At 41.5% G+C, this 24,743-nt stretch overlaps 1 long non-coding RNA gene across 3 annotated transcripts in view; it reads left to right on the top strand.

Moving 5' to 3' along the window:
* Positions 1–24,743, top strand: part of LOC132870122 (uncharacterized) — a 122,174-nt gene that overhangs the window by 45,185 nt on the left and 52,246 nt on the right. The window contains exon 1 of one of the 3 annotated variants that reach the window (XR_009651058.1): positions 21,870–21,965. The exons of the other annotated variants lie outside the window; for them this stretch is intronic. This is a non-coding gene — a long non-coding RNA (uncharacterized LOC132870122). Of the gene's footprint in view, positions 1–21,869; positions 21,966–24,743 lie in introns of those variants that run through there. 3 annotated transcript variants of the gene reach the window in all.

Raw genomic sequence — 24,743 nt, 5'->3', positions numbered from 1 at the left:
TTTTTAATTATATTCTTGAGGGTGCGATTGAACCGTTCAACTAAACCGTCCGTTTGTGGGTGATAAACGCTGGTGCGGATCGGCTTAATACCTAATAGCCCATACAGTTCGCTCAGTGTTCGTGACATAAACGAGGTGCCTTGGTCAGTCAGAATCTCTTTCGGGATTCCAACTCGGGAGATGACGCAGAAGAGGGCCTCCGCAATATTGCGTGCTGAGATATTGCGAAGAGGCACCGCTTCCGGGTATCGCGTTGCATAGTCCACCAGAACTAATATAAAGCGGTACCCTCGTGTTGACCGATTTAATGGCCCGACGAGATCCATCCCAATTCTTTCGAACGGGGTCTCGATTAATGGTAGGGGGCGCAAAGGCGCTTTTGGAATGGCCGCTGGATTTACTAACTGGTATTCGCGGCACGCCGTACACCACCTACGGACATCGCCGCGAATCCCCGGCCAATAGAATCGGGCCATTATTCGGGCTAGTGTCTTATCCTGCCCTAGGTGTCCAGCCATGGGATTAAAGTGAGCTGCCTGAAATACCAATTCCCGGCGGCTCTTTGGAATTAATAGCTGTGTGACTCGCTCTTTCGTCTGAGTGTCCTGCGTCACTCGGTATAATCTATCCTTCATAATAGAAAAATAGGGGAAGGACGGGGTGGCGTTTGGCTGGAGCGTTTGACCATCGATTACTCTCACTTGGTCAAACGCATGTTGCAGAGTCTCGTCTCGCGATAGTTCTAATGGGAAATCCGCGAGGGATTCCCCAACAGAAAGAGGAGGAGCCGGCGGCTCCTCACTCTGTCGCGGAGATGACGTAGACGGCTCTGTGACAGCAGCTCCAGCCAAAGCGACACCGGGACCTCCCCCTGTCAAATGGCAGGACCCACTCTTTACTAGGTGCGTCATTAAACCCCGAAATCCCGGCCAATCAGTCCCCAAAATTAAAGAGTGGGTAAGGCGAGGATTAACCGCCACCTTTACTATAGATTTTTTCCCCTCTGAAAAATATGTGGACCGACACCAAAGGGTAGCTGTGAACATCCCCATGCACACACAACACCTTCACCCCCTGTGCTCCCCCCAATGCCTCGTCTTGCACCAGGCTTTGGCGGATCGAGGTCTGATTGCAACCAGAATCCACCAACGCCTGATTATGTAGCCCCTTGGACACTCACTGGTATGCGATACGCTCCGGCAGATCGGGGACGGCCTCTGGCGCGTCGGGGATCCGTACCACCGCACCCACCTCCATTGCTGCGCACTGTTGTTGCAGGTGGCCCGGCTCCCCTCAGCGCCAGCAAACCGGCCCGGGCTTTCCCTCTGCACCGGTGCTCTGGGGCTCACTCACCTGAGGGGGGGGGGGGGGGGAGAGACAGACACAGAAGGGAGAAACAGGAGGGCACCACGGGTGCGGCGGGCCGGCTGGGGTGGAGCCGGCCCCCGTCTCCGTGGTGGGGGAATGGGGCGAGGATGGGACACAGAAGGGAGGGGAGACAGAGAGAGAGAAGAGGAGAGAAGAGTGTGGTGTTGTTCTGGTGTGCGCCCCACGCGCTGGAGGACGGCCCGGCGTAGGCCAGCCGGTGGTCGGCGGGGAGCTGTAGCGCGGCCAGCTGCGCCTCTCCCGTCAGGAGGGGGAGGAGGCGCGCCGCGCGCTGCTCCATCGGCCACCCCGAGGCTTCGGCGACCTGTTCGAACAATGCGAGGAACGCCTCGGGGTCGTCCTGCGGGCCCATCTTGGTCACGGTGAGGGGAGACGGGCCCGCGGCCGGGGCACTGGTGGACCCCGCCGATGCGAGGAGATGCCGGAATGCCTCGCGATCTTCCTGCTGGGCCAGCACCAGGGCTTCGAAGCGCCGCTCTTGTTCCTTTCGGAGCGTGACGAGCGCCTGGTGCTGGCTTTGCTGAGCCGTGGCGAGGGCGTGGACCAGGTCCGCGAACGGGGAGGATTCCATGGGGCTGCTGGGTTGGTGCTCCACCTTTCCCGGGTTTCAGCACCACTGTAGAGCTCTCTTAGGTGTGGGTGGAGCACAGAGGACGGCAGGACAAAGCTTCAGGTAATAACAGGCTTTTATTGCCAGACTTTTCAGTATAACAATAGTTCTATTGGGTAAATACACACACACACACGCTGTGTTCTTGTCCCGGGAAGAGCTCTCCTCTGCTCTCCCTCTGCCTCCTTAAATAGGGCGCGGTTACTGGGAAGACACACAAACACAGGTTAATTACCATCAGGTGTAGTGATTCTGCCACTCACCTTCCCTGGCTCCGCCCTCCTGTCACAGACCGGCGCTTGACCACGCCCCCGCTGCCACAAGGATATTTTAAAATGAATGAAAATTCAATATCGTGCACGCCTCGTGTCCAGATTCGTATTCTAAATTATATACGACTTACGACATCAGGTGCCATTCAATTTATTAAAAGAATGTTAAGACAAGTATGTATGGACCCTTTTCACGTGACGTCACGACAAACGCGGCCGCCATTTTGGACGTGTACTACCAGTAGTTTACCACAGCCAACATTGAGGAATGGCAGCAAAGAAAGTGTTTATTTTCAGCAAGACTTCCATCATGCCACTATATTGTTGTGCACCTGGATGTAGTAACCATCAACAAACAAGGCAAGGGTTATCATTTTATCGGATCCCGGTAGATGCTGACCGACGGAGAAGATGGTTAGCAGCACACCAACACTTGTGTAGTGACCACTTTGTTGGAGGTAAGACGAATAAAATTAGCCAGAAAAGGCATTACATTGCTGTTAACATTCTGTGGCGGCGAGTGTGTAACCAAATAGGCTAAAATAACCCATTGTAACCTCTTTGTTCTTCTATAGTAGCTATTAGCTAGCGTTGTGTTCCTTTGCTGTTGGTAGACTGTAGGACAGATCAGAGGCAGTGTCCTACAAACAGCGCTTAATTTGAGGGGGAGCAAGCCGGAGCGCGCTCCGGAACCTCGGGCGTTGGCTCCGGCAGCTATTTACACTGGATCCGGTGATCCAACACCTCTTTTGACTATGTAACAAAAAAAAAAAAAAAAAAAATAATAATAATAATAATAATTAAATAAAAAAATGCAAGTTTATTTAGTGTTAATGTCTGATTTTGATATCTGTCTTGTTGGTGATTTCTCTCATGAAACGACATCCACAAAATATCTGCAGATGAACTTAATTTGCAGTGTTATTACAAAACATGCCCAGAAGCGCAGCGCAGCGCCGCGCCCCCCTCCCCCCCTCCTTTTTTCCGCACCGGAGCCGCTCATCCTCTGCGCTCCGGGACCTCCCACTTTACAAATTAAGCACTGCCTACAAATAAGTGTTCAAAAGAAGAGGAACATGTATTTGTCTCTTAAATCCAGGCCGTTCCCTGTCATCTGTAACAACGGTTGGAGAAAGTAATGGCAAATAGTGAGTGCACAAACCATAGAAGGGAAACTTGTACACAGCGCCAGGGCAGTGTGATGGTATGTCTACTTTTAGATTGTGTTAGCTTATCAATGAACACACTCGTCACTCGACGAGTTTCACGTCTTTACGACGGATACTTAAATGTGTGTTAGGTATTATTGTTGCAGTCTAAGCAGTCACTGTAGCAGCTAGATGAGCGAGAACCGAAAGGGTCTGTGCCATAAACCGTTATTTCTGTACGGCGTTGCTAATGTGTCGTTACTGTTGTTATTTCTCCCTCTGCTCGCCCTTTAAATGCCCTACGTCGCTGGATAGCGAAGGTGTTTTCTGCATCTCGCTCCTTTTTCTTGTATGTTCTCCATTTGTCGCCTTCCTCGCATTCAAACCAATTCGAGCCGAAGTCCGCTACATGTCCAAAATGGTGGTCGCGTTTACGAAGGTCACATGACTGAAAAGGGTCTATATCTAGTACGGGTAATAGGGTGCATCAGTTGCCCTCACTTTCATAAAATCTGATGCATTTTTGTTTGGGTGTTCCTTTTCACCAATAAAGACATCCTGTAAAATGTTTTGACCATATTCAAAAAGTCTAATGGTGGCACCATGAGGTTCATTTTTTGCCAAAAAACGCTTATTTTATGTTTTCGCGTAAAGTTTGAATCACAATGTTGGACTCCGTTTATTGATTTCTTGTGACCCGGAGATCATGTTAAGAACCTTTGCAAGGGGTTGAGAAGCATTAATGTGATTCATAATACATTTGTATTGTTTAAAAGTAGTTGAACAATGATTCAATGAACAGCTAAAACTCAAACTGTGCTTGATAATATATTTAGAATATGTACTAAAAATGTGTATCTAAGATATTTGGTATACTCTATAAGGTGTATACCAGCTTTAAGGTTGCCCTTAAGACGTATCTTTTTAGAAAGGCATTTCAATAATTATAAATGACATTTTATCCTAGGTACCTTATTTTTAATATTATTTGTTGTGTGATATTGTATCTCATCTCATTATCTCTAGCCGCTTTATCCTTCTACAGGGTCGCAGGCAAGCTGGAGCCTATCCCAGCTGACTATGGGCGAAAGGCGGGGTACACCCTGGACAAGTCGCCAGGTCATCACAGGGCTGACACATAGACACAGACAACCATTCACACTCACATTCACACCTACGGTCAATTTAGAGTCACCAGTTAACCTAACCTGCATGTCTTTGGACTGTGGGGGAAACCGGAGCACCCGGAGGAAACCCACGCAGACACGGGGAGAACATGCAAACTCCACACAGAAAGGCCCTCGCCGGCCCCGGGGCTCGAACCCAGGACCTTCTTGCTGTGAGGCGACAGCGCTAACCACTACACCACCGTGCCGCCCCGTGATATTGTATATATATTCTTAAATTTTATACTTCTATAATGTTTTTATATTTATATATATGTCTATATTTTGATTGTAATTATTGTAATGCGCAAGAGAAAATTCATATTGATACTTGCGCAATATAAATTAATAAAATTATTATTATTATTATTATTATTATGGTGCCATAATGTTTCATGAAAAGTGATCGAAATTTTGTCATAAAAGTCATAAAATAGCAGCTTTTTCCATAACTTTGAGCTCCTGGTGCCACCATTAAACTTTTGAATTTTGTCAAAATATTTCACCCAGTGTGTTTTCTTACCAAACGGAACTTAAAAACAAAAATGCATCATGATCGGAGGAACTTTTCATTTTTAGGGGGCAACTGATGCACCCTAACGGGTAATGACACAGTATTATTAAACATGTTTAATTAAAAGGTGATAAAATGCAGCATTACCATTTGGCTATACATTATACATGTGCTACGCGTGATAGATACTGTATTTCTTTGAGAGCTGTTACATGTTTTTGGTCATGATGTCCACCATTAAAGAGAACAAACAAGTGAGTGGTGCCCATACATGACTTATTTATATAAAGCTCCGTCATGCATCGTAAAAAGCACCGAGTTTATCTTCCACTCTGTCCTTGACCACTGACCCAGTACCACTGTTTCAGGCGTCGATGTTACAAACGTCCGAATCTGTTGACTCTAAAACACTACGACGTGTAAACATGTTGTGTTGCGTTTCGTCATTTGAGTACAAAGTACACGTCCACCACCACCACCGCCGCATGCCTCATCTGTTATCGCAGGTGTACAAGAGGAGCACCAAATTCAAGTCTGTAACTTTTTCTCTTGTTGGCTGTAATCCAGAAAAACTCTTTCACAATCCATCCCAGATGTTAGAAGAAATATTATTATTTCTAATAATGACTAATACTGAAGCAGCTGTGGTTAATGATTAACCTCACGATGAAGAGAATGCTACCATTTATTACTGAATATCGAGTTATGTATTACGGTTATAAATCATTTATTGAATGTAAATAAAAGTACCATAAACTTTTTGGCGTTTGAGACGAAATGATTACCCTTATTCATTTATCAGCGTCACGCCAACGTCAAACTCCGACTCCCAGAACAACTTGCAGCTTACAGACATGACCGCTCCGGACTACAAAACGCAGCGAACAAGATCACTGTGACGTTCACGTTCACCTGATTACTGACTGCATATCCTGTATATACTGGATATCCACTGTCCTGGATATCATACACAAATGTTGTACATTTAGGTAATTGCGAAAGAACGCTCAGTTTATTTCTGCCTGACATTTCAAGCCTTAATAATAATAATAATAATAATAATAATAATAGAGCAATTCCAGCATTATGGACGTGACACTTGAACTCAAAATGGCAACAAATGACCCAGTGCATGTTTTATTGTCTCCCAGTATTTAAACAGGTGTTGCATATTTTAAGGCTGTACCATACTGGAGAAGTGATAGAACAAGAACAATTCCCATAGTACATCTAGGGCATGCCAGAAAATGCCAATAAAAGATGCGTTATGGATGTGACAGAAAAAGTATCACTTTTCTTGGGTGACTGTACATTTTTATCAAACTCTGTGAAATCGTAAACCTAATGTCGAAATGGAGATATCCATTTGATAGAGGGGTCCAAGGTGAATATTAAAAAAATCTTTGTTTAAAATATTTTGTATTTCATGCAGAGTTTCGGAAGGAAAAGTCAGCGTTATGGATGTGACGAAATTCCGTTATGGATGTGACGCGTCTGAAATAGACATGGCATATGTTTAGAAAATCAGCAATTTAACCACCATAACCCTTTGAAAAACTCTCTAAATATCAGCTAAAACTATCAAAGTTCTTAAATAATATTTAGGATGGCTATTGTTTTGCTGTTTTGTGGATTTTAGCATACATTTCTGTGGCTTGTGGCAATAATATAGAATTGTACATGATCAAAGTTGATTTTAGCTTGGGTTTTACATTATAAGAAAGAAAGACTGACAGTGACATATTAGGTTGGTTAGAAATTGGTTCAACTTATTCACATCTGTAAAATACAGGCCTAGGTGATATCTCTGGGAGTGGTTTTGATGTATTACATGTTGCTTTATTTTTGCATGGTGAGGTTGACATTTACATGGAATTGCCCAATAATCCTTTATTTGTCACATGCACACTCAAATTCCTCCTCTGCATTTAACCCATATGAAGCAGTGAACACACACGTAAGCAATGAGCACACACACATGCCCAAAGCAGTGGGCAGCTATGCCACAGCGCCCGGGAAGCAGTTGGGGGTTAGGTGCCTCGTTCAGGGGCACTTCAGCCCAAGGCAGCCCTACGTTAACCTAACCACATGTCTTTGAAACGAGAGGAAACTCCACACAGAAAGGCCCCCGTCAGCTGCTGGGCTCGAACCCAGGACCTTCTTGCTGTGAGGCGACAGTGCTAACCACGACACCACTGTGCCGCCCCTATTTTCTGTATTTAGATATTCTGGTGTTTGATCACATTTCTGGTGTCTGTTATTTTCTTCTTATTATTTAAACTTCTGGGTTTGTCCTTCCTGCTCGGTTTGATGACCGCCTGACTCACTGCTTGTTTTTTTGTCCCCGAACTTGTCTCATGTTTGTTTTGTTTGGTTGGGGTTTTTTTTCTTTCTTTTCAGTTGTCTATAAATATCTTTACCTGCAGTTGCATCCAATTATTCCACATGACAATTAGTTATTACTACGCAGACTACAATTACTACTTAGTACTTAAGAAAGCAAGAAGTAACCGGAGTTATTTTATGAGCCAAATTTCAGCTTTTCGCCGCACGCTGCGGTTATAGTTGATTTTGATTTTTCCAAATGTAACACTATTAGTTTTACACAGAAAATGTGAGCACAAATCGAAGAAATAACATGAATTGAAGCATGTCTTTATTTACCATTTGCATACATGTCAACCTTTGGTCAATCAGACCTGTATAACCAACCTCCAAAATCCGTATTTCCCTTATAAAATCCGTATAAGATGCAAATTAAAATAATTTACCTAAAATTTGAATGATAATTAACAATGATATATCCCGGTGACTTTTTATTCAATATTAATAACAATAAACCTTCAGAATGAATACAAAGCTCCAATGTTTGACAAAAACACAAAGTGTTATCAGCGTAGTTACGAAGGAAATACTTCGTTGTTTGGAGACGGGTTTCACCGAGCGGCTATTATGCGCGAGACTTCATATTAGCCACAAAGTCAGGAAAATCTGTTCGTAAAATTACGTTATAATGACCAAATACAATGAAAAGTATTTTTCCAGTCTCACCTGTGACAGGTAATCCCATGTGTTCTTGTTTGGACGGTAAACCTGTTGGTACAGTTAAACGCAGCACATGAATGAGGCATCTTTATTCTTGGGCGAGGATGACGTATGATTCTATGCAGAAGCCGGCGTCTATGACTTCACGGTTGGCGGGATTCTCACAATGCGGTGTGTGCATGATCAGAAGTGGAATGAAGTCTCGCTACCACAAGATAACACGCGATTTCATAAGACTCTTTACTGGCTGTTTGTGCTTTCTGTGGTGTACAGTACGTTTGTAAATGTTATGCGCTCTTTTATCATCGTGGGAATTGATTATAGCTCTAAATAAATATTGAATTTTTTTTTTAAAGAATCCGTATAACTTTATTTATACGCCCGTATACGACGTTTATTGAATCAAATCCGTATAAAATACGGACATTCCGTATAGGTTGACATGTATGCATTTGAGTGTAGATGTAATTTTTTTTTTTTGCGCTTTTATAGAGAGCACAAGTTCAGTTCAGCATCTCAAAGTGTTAGCTATGTGCTAACAAATATAATTTTGTACTAATTCAAGCACAACACTATTTGTTTTTATTCTATCCACATTCGCCGGATATGAGCAGTCATGCGCTCTGATTGGCTACTCTACTACGAGGATATACCGTGAGTAGAGAAAAACAAAATGGCGGAGTGTGTTGGTGAACCAGCCGAGGACGAAATAAAAACTCTACTGCAAAACCAAACTCCAAAAATACAAAAAAAGCAACAAAATACAGAAAAAAAGTATTTGATGGTAAGAACGTACCTTTGTTTTTTTTTTATGTTTTCAAGAATTATTATTATTATTATCACATTTTTTTCACAAATTGCTCCTGTCATTTCGCCGGTTTGTTTAAATTCTAAGCGGAAATTATTTTGTCGGACGTTTTGTATCAAGTTTTTATTTATCAGATTTGCAAAAAATAAAAATGCTCTGTTTCTGAAAATCCAGTGAATGTGGATAGAATAAAACAGTTATTCCACTCATTCTCGTCGTACGTGGCTTATAGCCGACTCATGGAATAACTGTTAAATAGTTCCATTTAATATTGTGTTAATAACATTAATAGGAACTTGTTCTTGAGTCTAAGATCCCTGTTCTTGGCTGCAGGAGTGGAACCCAATGTGTTCTTCTGCTTTTGCATGCTGAGATGCTTTTCTGCTCACCACGGTTGTAAAGAGTTACTATGAGTTGCTATATCTTTCCTTCCTGGCAGCTCGAACCAATCTGGCCATTGTCCTCTGCTCTCTCTTATCAACAAGGCGTTTGTTTCCACCCACAGAACTGTCGCTCACTCACTCAGTCCATGGTTTTTTTTGTTTGTTTGTTTTCCGCACTGTTGCGTGTGTAAACTCCAGGAGATCAGCAGTTTCTGAAATACTCAAATAAACCAGTCCATCTGGCTCAAACCAACACCCATGCCTTAGTGAAAGACAGTCACACTTTGAGATCACACTTCTTCCCATCCTGATGTTTAAATGAAGTGAACATTATCCGAAGCTCTTGATTTGTATCTGCATGATTTTGCGCATCAAGGGATCGGCTGATTAGAGAACTGCATAAAACAGCAGGTGGAGGTTATGGGTGCACCTAATAAAGTGGCCACCGAGTCCTCGTTCCTGTTATCAGTTACCGGTACGTTATAACTACAAGCTATAAACAGTGTTCCGTCCCCAGGCTTTTTCTTTCTCTCTGTTGAAATTAACAAGACAGAAATGCAGCTCATCACGTCAGTGAGAACCCGCAACGTTCAGAGTTTTCTGTCCTGAAGGCTTTGCTATGTTTAGAGCTTTACTTAAAGCACTGGCACTGGAGACTCCTTTCATAAAGGTCCAGAAAACGTCAACGTATCAACACATAAATGTGCAGCGTCCGCTATGCAAGTCCCCGCGTAGGTTTTTACTACAGAAATTATGAGAACAGGTGCGTTGATGGCAGTGCTGACTGCGGCATTTATGTCAGATCTGATGTTAGAGGAAATGCCGACCAGTCAGATTTGACCGTTGAACAGCATTGTGGTGTAAAGATTTTATGGACTGCATGGCAAGATCCATGAATTGGCCATTTTTTAACGTTTGTAGAGTAGCTGTTACTTGATCCAGTAGTCGTGGGAAATCGGTTCAACAGCTTATTCATGTTCCTTTTAGTGCTTATATGGGCACATGAGTAAAAGTTACATGACAAATGAGTGGCGGTGAACAGACAAAGAGCGACTAAAGTAAATTGCAAGGTTTCAGTATGACACACTGCTGTGTAGCGATAGTTTATTTTAATTTCAAGTTACTCATTTAAAAAATGACAACTGGGAGTAATGATCAGCAACATGCTTCTCCTTTAATCGCCATTGGGGCATGCTTATGAATAGTAATGACTCGTGGACATGCTTATTGAGTCAGAAAGTTAGTACGCAAATTTATATATATATATATATATATATATATATATATATATATATATATATATATATATATATATATATATAAACAGTTATTCCATGAAATCAAGTCGTACATGAGCTCATAGCTGATGAGGCACGTAGCACCGAGTCGCTATAATCCATGTACGACGAGATTGAGTGGAATAACTTTTATTCTATCCACATTCACTGGATTTTGAGAAACAGAGCATTTTTATTTTTAATTTTTGCAAATTCGATAAATAAAAACTTGATCCGCTTAGAATGTAAACAAACCGGCGAAATGAAAGGAGCAATTTGTGAAAAATGCTGCTATAATAATAATTCTTGAAAAAAAAAAGATACATTCTTACCATCAAATACTGTTATTCCATATTATTTTTTATTTTTCGTATTTTTGGGGTTTTGTTTTCGAGTCAAGTTTTTATTTCGTTTTTATATTCTATTTGGTTGGTTCAGTAACACGCACCGCCATTTTGTTTTTCTCTACTCACGGTATATGAGCTGATAACCTAGTAGTAGGGTAGCCAATCAGAGTGTGTGATTGCTCATATCTAGTGAACGTGGATAGAATGAAATATATATCCTTCCATTATCTGTAGCCGCTTATCCTGTACAGGGTCGCAGGCAAGCTGGAGCCTATCCCAGCTGACTACGGGCGAGAGGCGGGGTACCGTACACCCTGGACAAGTCGCCAGATCATCGCAGGGCTGACACAGAGACAAACAACCATTCACACTCACATTCACACCTACGGTCAATTTAGAGCCACCAATTAGCCTAACCTGCATGTCTTTGGACTGTCGGGGAAACCGGAGCACCCGAAGGAAACCCACGCGGACACGGGGAGAACATGCAAACTCCGCACAGAAAGGCCCTCATCGGCCGCTGGGCGTGAACCCAGAACCTTCTTGTTGTGAGGTGACAGTGTTAACCACTACACCACCGTGCCGCCCAAGGAAATATATAAAACAAAACAAAAATGTAGGCATGATTGTAAGAGTAAAATCACTTGTGATACCTGAAGAGAATCAGGAATCATCGAGGATGATGTGTACGGGCATTGCTGTCTGCTGTGGACGATTTCTTGAACAAAACTTATGAAAAGGCTCTGCTTCTGCATTACAATTTCTATCAGAGCGACAGGAGCGCGTCACACTGCTCCATCACAGCAGAGTCAGCCCTCACAGAAATCACCCGCGTTAGGTGAACCGTTAAGGCGATAATAATGAGTGTGCACCACGTAATCTTTCAGCCATCTAGCAGCTCAGTCAATCAGAAACTCAGCCCAGTCATTACACACTAACGAAATAATCAACTGTCATGTCACTGTGGTCCTGCCCGTCTGCTTTCAGCTTCTTACTGAGGTCCCGCGCTTTCTAATTGTGGTCATATTTTCACAGTCAGTGGCCAGATTTTTTTCCCCTCGATTAACTGGAAACAGTTTCCGTTTCCTTTAAGACATGTCATTCAGGTTGTCCAGTTTGTCACAAGGACGATTTAGGGGTTTTTAAATAGATTTTTAACCCATGACTGATACAGATCATAAAGTCCCAGTTTTCAATTGAGTAAAGTTTACTGTATGGTAGTAATATAGAGAAGTGCACACACACATGCGCACGAACACACACAGGAGGGAAGTCATAAATGCGGCGTTTCCCTTAAATGACCCCAGTTCTTGAGTGTTTGAGAGATATCGTGCTAGAGTGCTATACGAAATGAATACTGTTCAGAGAAAAACTTTTGCTTGTGTGTGTGGGTGGATGTATGTGAGGCGTGGATCTGTGGGTAGACATCACAATTTAGTTACAAAATATCGTCCAAACCAACTTACTAATATTTGAGTTCAGGGTCGGGGCTCGCCATTTTTCTTTAATTCGTGTGTATAAAATCTGCTGTGCTGGGATTACTGAGTGTGGTCAAGTAGTGCAGAAAGGATCCCAGAAGGAAAGGAAAGAAGGAGAGGAAGAAAAATGAGAGCGCATGTGCATGCATGATGGTGCTGAGGAAAAGGATCCTAACTGAAACAGAATATACACTGTAGGTTACTAATACACTGGCAAAAATATTTTTATTTGATTTTTTTCACAAACTCCAGTCTGTAACTATATATAATATAAAGCTGAAAACGCTCTGAAATGACTCCGTATCATTTCTCAGTACCATAGTGTAGTTTTTGCTTTATCACACACTCATTGACTTCCATCTGGCTTGTCACAGACACTGACCAAATGAGAACATTAAAAAGTAAGAGTTTTTAGAGTTTCGAGATTCTGTTTAGTAACATTAGTGATTAAGATTCCCAACAATTTACCAGCACAAATGTTTTATTTACTGCATCATCATGCACTCTTGGAAAAGTACATTATTGTACCTTTAGGGGTACAGGGGCTTGTGTCTGTGGTAGTACCTTCTAAGATACTGACTCACTCACTCACTCACTCACAGTGACTTGTGTCTGTAGCAGGACCTTCTAAGATTGAAATTTTTTTTTGAGTTGAATTTATTTTTATTTCAAACATGTATAAAAAATGTATGTAACTATTTGTACATACAAAAGAAAGAAAACAAGAAAGTGACAAAAAAATTAATAAATAAAACACATAAAGAGCTAAGACATTACAATACACCGCACATTGTTCGAAAAAGGAGTGGGAAGAAGTACAATACTTTACTGACATACTCACTGACTTACTGACTGATGACCTGATTCACTCACTCACTCACTCACTCACTCACTCACTCACTCACTCACTCACTCACTCACTCACTCACAGTGGCTTGTGTCTGTAGCAGGACCTTCTAAGATACTTACTGACTTACTTATTCACTGACTTACTCGCTGACTGACTGACTGACTTACTCACTGACTTACTGACTGACTGACTGACTTATTGAGTCATTGACTTACTCACTGACTTACTGACTGATTTACTGACTTACTCACTGATTTACTGACTGACAGACTTACTCACTGACTTACTGACTTACTCACTGATTTACTGACTGACTGACTTAGTGAATCACTGACTGACTTGCTCACTGATTTACTGACTGACTGACTGACTGACTCACTCACTCACTCACTCACTCACTCACTCACAGTGGCTTGTGTCTGTAGCAGGACCTTCTAAGATATTTACTGACTTACTTATTCACTGACTTACTCGCTGACTGACTGACTGACTGACTTACTCACTGACTTACTCACTGACTTACTGACTGATTTACTGACTTATTGACTTACTCGCTCACTGACTGACTGACTTACTCACTGACTTACTGACTGATTTACTGACTTACTGACTTACTCGCTCACTGACTGACTGACTTACTCAGTGATTTACTGACTGACTGACTCACTCACTCACTCACTCACTCACTCACTCACAGTGACTTGTGTCTGTAGCAGGACCTTCTAAGATACTTACTGACTTACTTATTCACTGACTGACAGATTTACTCACTGACTTACTGACTCACTGACTTACTCACTGATTTACTGACTGACTGACTTAGTGAATCACTGACTGTCTTACTCACTGCCTTGCTCACTGATTTACTGACTGACTTAGTGAATCACTGACTGACTTACTCACTGACTGACTTAGTGAATCATTGACTGACTTACTCACTGACTCACTGACTTACTCACTGATTTACTGACTGAATGACTCACTCACTCACTCACTCACTCACTCACTCACTCACTCACTCACTCACTCACTCACTCACAGTGGCTTGTGTCTGTAGCAGGACCTTCTAAGATACTGACTTACTTATTCACTGACTTACTCGCTGACTGACTGACTGACTGACTGACTGACTTACTCACTGACTTACTGATTTACTCACTGACTTACTGACTGACTGACTTATTGAGTCATTGACTTACTCACTGACTTACTGACTGATTTACTGACTTACTGACTTACTCACTGACTTACTGACTGATTTACTGACTTACTCACTGATTTACTGACTGACAGACTTACTCACTGACTTACTGACTTACTCACTGATTTACTGACTGACTGACTTAGTGAATCACTGACTGACTTGCTCACTGATTTACTGACTGACTGACTGACTGACTCACTCACTCACTCACTCACTCACTCACTCACTCACTCACTCACTCACTCACTCACTCACTCACAGTGGCTTGTGTCTGTAGCAGGACCTTCTAAGATACTTACTGACTTACTTATTCACTGACTTACTCGCTGACTGACTGACTGACTGACTGACTTACTCACTGACTTACTCACTGACTTACTGACTGATTTACTGACTTATTGACTTACTCGCTCACTGACTGACTGACTTACTCACTGACTTACTGACTGATTTACTGACTTACTGACTTACTCGCTCACTGACTGACTGACTTACTCAGTGATTTACTGACTGACTGACTGACTCACTCACTCACTCACTCACTCACTCACTCACTCACTCACTCACAGTGACTTGTGTCTGTAGCAGGACCTTCTAAGATACTTACTGACTTACTTATTCACTGACTGACAGATTTACTCACTGACTTACTGACTCACTGACTTACTCACTGATTTACTGACTGACTGACTTAGTGAATCACTGACTGTCTTACTCACTGCCTTGCTCACTGATTTACTGACTGACTTAGTGAATCACTGACTGACTTACTCACTGACTGACTTAGTGAATCATTGACTGACTTACTCACTGACTCACTGACTTACTCACTGATTTACTGACTGAATGACTCACTCACTCACTCACTCACTCACTCACTCACTCACAGTGGCTTGTGTCTGTAGCAGGACCTTCTAAGATACTGACTTACTTATTCACTGACTTACTCGCTGACTGACTGACTGACTGACTTACTCACTGACTTACTGATTTACTCACTGACTTACTGACTGACTGACTTATTGAGTCATTGACTTACTCACTGACTTACTGACTGATTTACTGACTTACTGACTTACTCACTGATTTACTGACTGACAGACTTACTCACTGACTTACTGACTTACTCACTGATTTACTGACTGACTGACTTAGTGAATCACTGACTGACTGACTGACTGACTGACTCACTCACTCACTCACTCACTCACTCACTCACTCACTCACTCACTCACTCACTCACTCACTCACTCACAGTGGCTTGTGTCTGTAGCAGGACCTTCTAAGATACTTACTGACTTACTTATTCACTGATTTACTCGCTGACTGACTGACTGACTGACTGACTGACAGACTTACTCACTGACTTACTGACTGATTTACTGACTTACTCGCTCACTGACTGACTGACTTACTCACTGACTCACTCACTCACTCACTCACTCACTCACTCACTCACTCACTCACTCACTCACAGTGACTTGTGTCTGTAGCAGGACCTTCTAAGATACTTACTGACTTACTTATTCACTGACTGACAGACTTACTCACTGACTTACTGACTCACTGACTTACTCACTGATTTACTGACTGACTGACTTAGTGAATCACTGACTGTCTTACTCACTGCCTTGCTCACTGATTTACTGACTGACTTAGTGAATCACTGACTGACTTACTCACTGATTTACTCACTGACTTACTCACTGACTGACTTAGTGAATCATTGACTGACTTACTCACTGACTCACTCACTGATTTACTGACTGAATGACTCACTCACTCACTCACTCACTCACTCACTCACTCACTCACTCACTCACACTCACTCACAGTGGCTTGTGTCTGTAGCAGGACCTTCTAAGATACTGACTTACTTATTCACTGACTTACTCGCTGACTGACTGACTTACTCACTGACTTACTGATTTACTCACTGACTTACTGACTGACTGACTTATTGAGTCATTGACTTACTCACTGACTTACTGACTGATTTACTGACTTACTGACTTACTCACTGACTTACTGACTGACTGACTTATTGAGTCATTGACTTACTCACTGACTTACTGACTGATTTACTGACTTACTGACTCACTCACTCACTCACTCACTCACAGTGACTTGTGTCTGTAGCAGGACCTTCTAAGATACTTACTGACTAACTTATTCACTGACTGACAGACTTACTCACTGACTTACTGACTCACTGACTTGCTCACTGATTTACTGACTGACTTAGTGAATCACTGACTGACTTATTCACTGCCATGCTCAGTGATTTACTTAATGAATCACTGACTGACTTACGCACTGACTGACTGACTTAGTGAATCACTGACTGACTTACTCACTGACTTACTGACTGACTCACTGACTTACTCACTGACTGACTTAGTGAATCATTGACTGACTGACTCACTGACTGACTGACTGACAGACTTACTGAGTTACTCACTGATTTACTGACTGACTTGGTGAATCACTGACTTACTGACTGACTGATTTACTGACTGACAGACTTGCTCACTGACTTATTCACTGATTTACTGACTGACTGACTGAATCACTCACAGTGGTTTGTGTCTGTAGCAGGACCTTTTAAGATACTTACTGACTAACTTACTCACTGATTTACTGACTTACTGACTGACACACTGACTTACTCACTGACTGACTTAGTGAATCATTGACTGACTTACTCACTGACTGACTGACAGACTTACTCACTGACTGACTGACTGACTTGGTGAATCACTGACTTACTCACTGGCTGACAGACTTGCTCACTGACTTATTCACTGATTTACTGACTGACTGACTTAGTGAATCACTGACTGACTGACTGACTGAATCACTCACAGTGGTTTGTGTCTGTAGCAGGACCTTTTAAGATACTTACTGACTAACTTACTCACTGATTTACTGACTGACACACTGACTTACTCACTGACTGACTGACTGACTGACAGACTTACTCACTGACTGACTGACTGACAGACTTACTCACTGACATACTGACTGACTGACTGACTGACTGACTTGGTGAATCACTGACTTACTCACTGGCTGACAGACTTGCTCATTGACTTATTCACTGACTGACTGACTTAGTGAATCACTGACTGACTGACTAACTCAGTCACTCAGTGGTTTGTGTCTGTAGCAGGACCTTTTAAGATACTTACTGACTAACTTATTCACTGACTTACTCGCTGACTGACTTACTCACTCACTGACTTACTCACTGACTTACTCACTGACTTACTGACTGATTTACTGACTTACTTGCTCACTGACTGACTGACTTACTCACTGACTTACTCACTGACTTACTCACTGACTCACTCACTCACTCACTCACTCACTCACTCACTCACTCACTCACTCACTCACATTGGCTTGTGTCTGTAGCAGGACCTTCTAAGATACTTACTGACTTACTTATTTACTCACTCACTCACTCACTCACTCACTCACTCACTCACTCACTCACAGTGGCTTGTGTCTGTAGCAGGACCTTCTAAGATACTCACTCACTCACTCACTCACTCACTCACTCACTCACTCACTCACTCACTCGTACCCTTTATATACTGCCTACTCATACACCCTTTTTGGCCCTAAAAAGGTACACATAGTTACATTGAGGTCTAATACTGAGCCCTTGGGTACATTAGTGTAGACTGTACCTCAGGGGACAGAAATGGAGTCCTACTCTGCTCCTATTTCTGACCGTGTGCATGATGTACAGCGTGTGCTATGTGCTGTAGAACTGCCCCAAAACAAACAATAGTTCCTGTTCTCACTTACATTATAGTTCACAGCACTACATGATTTAATGCAGCTTTAATACAGCTTCATATTTTTGTAAAATTTATTTATAGCTGTATAAGTGCTAGTTGTTTTGCTGGTTATTAAAACTTTAAAGTTTAGCGCTTACATTATAGTTCACAGCACTATAGTGCTCACCTTTCCTCCAAATTTCATCAGAATCTGTTCACTACGTTTTGAGTTATGTTGGAAACAAACAGAGGCGAAAACATAACCGCTTCCAGCAAAGTTGGTGGAGGTAATGACAATGACAAGTTTGTTTTGTTTGAAAGGGCATGAAATGTATTTTAATGATATAAAATTTGTATTAGTAACATCTACAAATATTAAAGTACATAGCTTTACATGCACCCTAAACCTCACTTCCATAACCAGGTCCTGATTGGACTTCAGGTTTGGACAATACTGCAGAAGTATTTATTTATTTTCTATCTTCTTAACAACATGACTTTTGAATCTGTTTATTATTAGCCTTAGATTACACGGGCTGAGAAATATACAAGTCACTATGGATGAGCTGTTACTATAAAAATGATAACGTACAGTATTAGTATAGGTAATCGTATTGGGCCGAGTAAAATTAAGGAGTGATTTCGAAGTTTTGAAAATTGCCAGAGTCGCAAAGCGATGAGGGCAATTTCAAAACTTCGAAATCATGGGTGAAATTGATCCTTAATTTTACGAGGAACCATATGATTATAATATATAGGGACAAATTCATACTTCGGAAGCCAGTCAAGTTCACAACATTTTGTCATTCACGTTTTCTGAACCAATCAGAGCGCAAAACTGTCTTGCACGTTTGAATCGGTTTCTAAAGCATTCCTTGTTTTCGCAAATCTCTCGCTTTTCCCTTGAGGACTTTTCGTGATTCTTGAAAAGTAACATCTTTCAGGATTGATCCCGGATATTTCTCTTGTCTCAGATGCCGAGCCAATGCTGCCTGCATTACTTTAAGAGAGTCTGGTTTGTAGTTTTCCCCATTTTCTTTCCTCACTTCTGCATAAAGCTGCGATAGTGCCTTGTCTAACTCACAGCATTCTTACGCCACTAGAGAGTCGTTTATTTGTCTTTCTGCGGCCCATTTCTTAAACACGGAAAGCCAAAAATTCGTAGTTTTTTGGTATTTTCATTTTCGCTTGCAGCTTTCAATTGGTTTATCATTTCTTCGTCAAATATAGCGAAACGCGGCATTGCAGAGTCAGCCATTTTGTTGACAAAATTTGCTAATTTTTGTAACCGTAACCAAGCAGGAACTAGCCAATAGCATTTCAGAAATACGGCCCCGTGTTAAGGAAAAAAGCCCTCCTTGATTGACCAATCAGAATTGAGTAATTTGGTCCTATGTATTATAACAGTAGAGAAACAACTGAAAAATAATAGATGCTTATTTTGAATTTTATTGCCAGAAACACCTAAAACTGTGATTTGATTCGTTCTAAATTAACCAGCACAAACACGTTAATCAGGGCATTTGGTTATATTGGTGGTTGTGGACTTGTTTTTGTGAATAGATGGAATGAAATGTGGCTCGTATTTGGCTTCTTTGATGCAAGAAATAAAACCCAATATGAATCAAGGAAATATAATAGTAATGTTCGTGAACAGTAATGTATTGCTCATGATGAGGTTATCAGACTTTAAAACGTGTTGTTTTGTAAAGTTTTAAATATGCATTTACATTAGTAACATTTCTGTTTCCTGTGGAAACGAATCCATGACTTCTGATTTGGATTTAATGCAGCTTTGATACAGCGTCATATTTTTATTTTATTTATAGCTGTACAAGTGCTAGTTGTTTTGTTGGTTATTAAAACTTGAATTTTAAAAAGTTTTTGATTTCTGAGCATACTTTGTTGCAGAGGAATATTTAGTTGTGGATGATTTGGTGTATTGAGAGCCAAGTGCATGAATTAGGGCTTATCTACAATAGGAATGTAAATAATGGAGTAATATCACTGAAAAGGAATAATGTGAAAAATACAAATCTTTTTCAAAAATGCATGTGATCCTAAATCGATTGAATTGTATATCTATTTTTTTTCACGACAAGCTTTTTTTTTTTTCTTTTTAAACTGGGAGGTGAAGTTGGTGAAAAAACTGCTATTTAGAGAACATATCATTCATTAATATTGTATTTGTAGTTGTATGGAATTCACACTGAACATTATTTTAACATGAATATTTTTAAATGAACTTTTTTTTACTGACTACTGCTATGCTATAGTTTTGCCTCTAGTAATATAAGTATAAAATTGAAATACAAATGTGTAGATTTTTTAAAAACTCTTATTCAGTTTGCAGTATTTTATTTTGAAGTGAGTTTTTTTTTTTTTTTTTTTTTAAATACAGATCGTATAAACCCAGTTATACAACATTTAATGGAAAACGGCTGATGAGTTCTCAGATTCTAAGATTTCTGCCTTTTTGTATTTGTATAATCCATTTCAGGGAAATAAATTGACTTGAATGACGTGCTTCATTAAAACGTTTATATTACCTTTAGGCCAAGTTTATTGTGAGGACCATGATTCAACAAAGCCGCTGTCTCTTCAGTAATAACATCAAGGAAAGTCGTAAAGAAAAGAGAACACTGTGTGTCTCAGTAAGCGTTTGCTGCTCCTCTCTCAGTCCGAGGCTGTTTTCTCAAGAATCCGAGCCGATGCTGTTATCGGTGAAGCTCTGACATGTGATGTAAGGCTGCAATATTGCATCATCATCATCATCATCATCTTTCTTCATAGTTGGCAGACAGTCTGTGACTTTAGGATAAGATTTCTTTGCCAAAATACCTTCCTACACATTCATGCACAGGGTCACAGATGCTTGTACACGCACATATGCACATGCTGGTGTCCGTGAGACCTGATTACTGCTGATAGTACGATGGCGCATCCTGTGTGTCTATTTAAAAAAAATCGTTTAGGTTTTTACTACAGCTGATAATGAACAAATGTATTATGTAGTAGCTTAAGGGTTGTGAAGAATTGTGTGTGTGTGGTCGGATCAGAAAGCGCTTTTTGCCCTTGTTCATGCCTGCACCGTTTTTATACTCGCAATTTCTCGTTTTCTATGCATTCGTGTGTGTGTGTGTGTGTGTGTGTGTGTGAGTAAAGATGGCCTGTTGTCCCATTCACTCCGAACTGTTTGTAACAGTGTGTTTTCTCAGCCGAGTTGTGCAAACGAATGAATCATCAGGCCACAAGTGATAAAAAAGGAGCCCAACAAAAATCCTGGACTTTGCAAGAACAGTAAAGGAGGACACTTTTTTTTTTTTTTTTTTACCTGGGATGGCCGTGTGTGTGTGTGTGTGTGTGTGTGTGTGTGTGTGTGTGTGTGTGTGTGTGTGGATTTTTTTTTTTTTTATAATGAGTCGTGTTTTAGCATAATGAGTCATGCTAATTTCACTAGTGAGAGAAATAGATAGCAAGTTTCTGCTTCTTCACAGGGAGAGAAAAACAGAAAGAGGGAGGGATAGAGAGAAGTGACAGCTCAGTTTAAGGAGGGGAAACGACTCGACAGTGTGCACTTGTCTCTTCTCTCGCTCTGTGGTTCTTTCCTTTCGTTCCTGCGCTCTGGAGAAAGAAGGAGAGATTTACGAGCGCTGAAACAGAGGCAGATTGACTGATGTGAAGCTGAGGTGAGTATCCAGCGCGCTGTCTCGCTTCTTTTTAGCCCGTGTTTTCGGTCATAACACCTCGTCGTTTCCATCTTTATGTATTTGTACATGTGTATTTGGATCTTCTCTCTCTCTCTCTCTCTCTCTCTCTCTCTCTCTCTCTCTCTCTCCTTTTTTGTGTCTGGGTCTCTCACCCCTTTTCCCTCCATATGCATATAGGCAGTGATGAAAATGCAAGGTCATACATTAGGAGCCTTATTCTGTTTAAAAAACAAAAACCATTCGCTATCATTGTTTGAGCTGTGAAACTTTTTTTTTTTTTCCCTTCAAATGCTGAAATGTAATCCATGCGTTGAATTTTAATTTCTTGTTCTATCACTAACACAAAATCAGAGGTGTTTTCTAGCTCACGTGTTCGTTCGTGGATGAATCTCTGAGTTATGACCTCAAGTCATGGACCAGGTCAGAGTAAATGCACCTGGTTCAAATGACAGCGTCTCAGATCAGCACTTTTTCCACCCATACTATCAACAGAGGCCTGGTAAAGAGAAGTACTCACTTGTGTGTGCGTGGTAAGGAGAAAGCATGCACAGTCAAAACAGCACAGGAAGGGTGGGACCTTGGTACCATGGTAGACTAGTTCGGAAATGATTGGCTCCCGATTGGCCACATGACACGTCAGTCATGTGGGTGACGTGGACTTGGCCTCGTGCCAGACCTCCCGCGGGGATTTTACCTTTTCTCAGGAAAGAGAGACGTGTTGGCTGGGGTTTCCGGCAGCCCGAGGCCCCTTTTGTAAGAATGTACGCAAAGTAAACACTTTGCTGCCGCTTATGCATTTTCAGATTGAGAGTGCTTGTAAAACCCAGACTACAAATCAGAAGGTTTTTTTTAAACATTTTTTATCACACCTACTTTTCTGTGATTATAAATAGTGCTTACTTCCTGATGGCCTACCTCATGAAAATGTGTTATTTCTGAACATTGTTGTTTTATATAAGAATCAGAGCGAGGAGAAAAATCGATGAGGATATGAAAGGACAAAACGCAGATCGAGGAAAAAAAGCGCGGAATAAATCCAAGGTAAGATAGCACGCGGAGAAAAAAGTCAAAAGCAGAGCTCGAGAGGGATGGTAGAGAAGAAAATCGGAGGAAGAGTACACAGCAGCAGTGGCGTAGTAAGGAATTCATTTCAGAGGGCGGAGGGCGGAAAGAAACTCAGTAAAATTACTATGAGATCTGTCGAGACGGGGGTTTGAATAGCTGACTAGATTGTGCTAGTTTTATTATTTAAGGCATCAGGTGTCAATATTATCGTAGTAGAATTAGCATTACGTTTCCTTTTAGACAGTTCCAGTGAATGACTATAATAAGATGCTCGGAATAGGAGGAAATGAGATTTTATCAGATAAACCCAGGTCTACTCTTCTTTCTCTCCTCCTGTGCAATACAGAGTGTACGGTAGCTAGCTGGGTCGTAGCTTTCAATCAGAAATGGGGGGAAAATACACGATCCTCATTGGCTAATTCTGTTTCTCACCGTCGCAGCTGGTAGTCAATAAAATATGATTTAAACAACGTAATTGACGCTTTAATTTCGAGCGAAATTCCCCCTCCCCGAGCTATGCTTCTGAATAAGTTGGCCAGGCAGAGCATCAGAAAGGAACCTGGAGCCCTGCTCAGGCATGATAGTGAGGCCAAAAAGCACATTCTTTGGCAAAGTAAATGGCTGTCAGACAGAAAGACACACACTAGAACACAATGTTCACCGGCGCCTATGCCAAGGGACGCCACGAGAATAAACAAGGATTACTTTTGTCACAGTAACCTGGCAAATACATGTCCCAAAATGTTAGAAGTGAAAAGTTCAGACTTTTTCCTTTCCTTTATTTTTAATTGGATTGATTTCTAAAAAAAAAAAAAGCGTGTGTGGGGGGGTAGTTGTGGGTATGTATAGTAGGCCTTACCGTAGATGGTAATGCAGGTGTGTCATTGAGTCCATATATGGAAATCTTCATAATAGAAGCTAGGAAATTTTCTGATATCTTTTATCCATCCATCCATCATGTGTAGCCGCTTATCCTGTCCTACAGGGTCGCAGGCAAGCTGGAGCCTATCCCAGTTGACTACGGGCGAGAGGCGGGGTACACTCTGGACAAGTCGCCAGGTCATCACAGGGCTGACACATATGCTGCGTTCATGTGGTATGGGAATTATGGTAAATACCAAACGCCGACATGGAAAGCACACATGAACGCCCCCTCTTGTGGTATTTTCCACTGGGCAACTCGTAGAAAATTTTGATACACGAGTTGCCGAGATGAGATGAACTTTAATCTTTTCAACATGGCGGCGAGCGGTACAAGACACTTGAATGTTAAGCATTGTACACTACTAAAGTTTTTTTTTTTTTTACTAGTATTAGTGGGTAGTTTTTTGTGTCTATGCAATGTTGCGTCATTAACAAGTGTAATATAATACGTTAGAAATCCGTTTCCTTTAAAAATGTGTTGTTATGGTTTGTTTTTACCTATCCAGAGCAGACGCTATTGCTAACGACAGCTAACTAACTATTGCTAACTTGAATCTGGTCCACCATCTTTAATTTGTCAACAACAACAAAAGCATGTCAACACAACACACTGGTAAATACCACTTCCCAACTGGAAAATATCATCTTCCCATAGCACATGAACGCAGCAATAGACACAGACAACCATTCACACTCACATTCACACCTACGGTCAGTTTAGAGTCACCAGTTAACCTAACCTGCATGTCTTTGGACTGTGGGGGAAAC

The sequence above is a fragment of the Neoarius graeffei genome, chromosome 21 (assembly GCF_027579695.1).
Source record: "Neoarius graeffei isolate fNeoGra1 chromosome 21, fNeoGra1.pri, whole genome shotgun sequence".
In the NCBI taxonomy this organism is placed as follows: Eukaryota; Metazoa; Chordata; class Actinopteri; order Siluriformes; family Ariidae; genus Neoarius; species Neoarius graeffei.
Note: the sequence above shows the minus strand (reverse complement) of the source record. Positions and strands in the feature narration are given on the sequence as shown.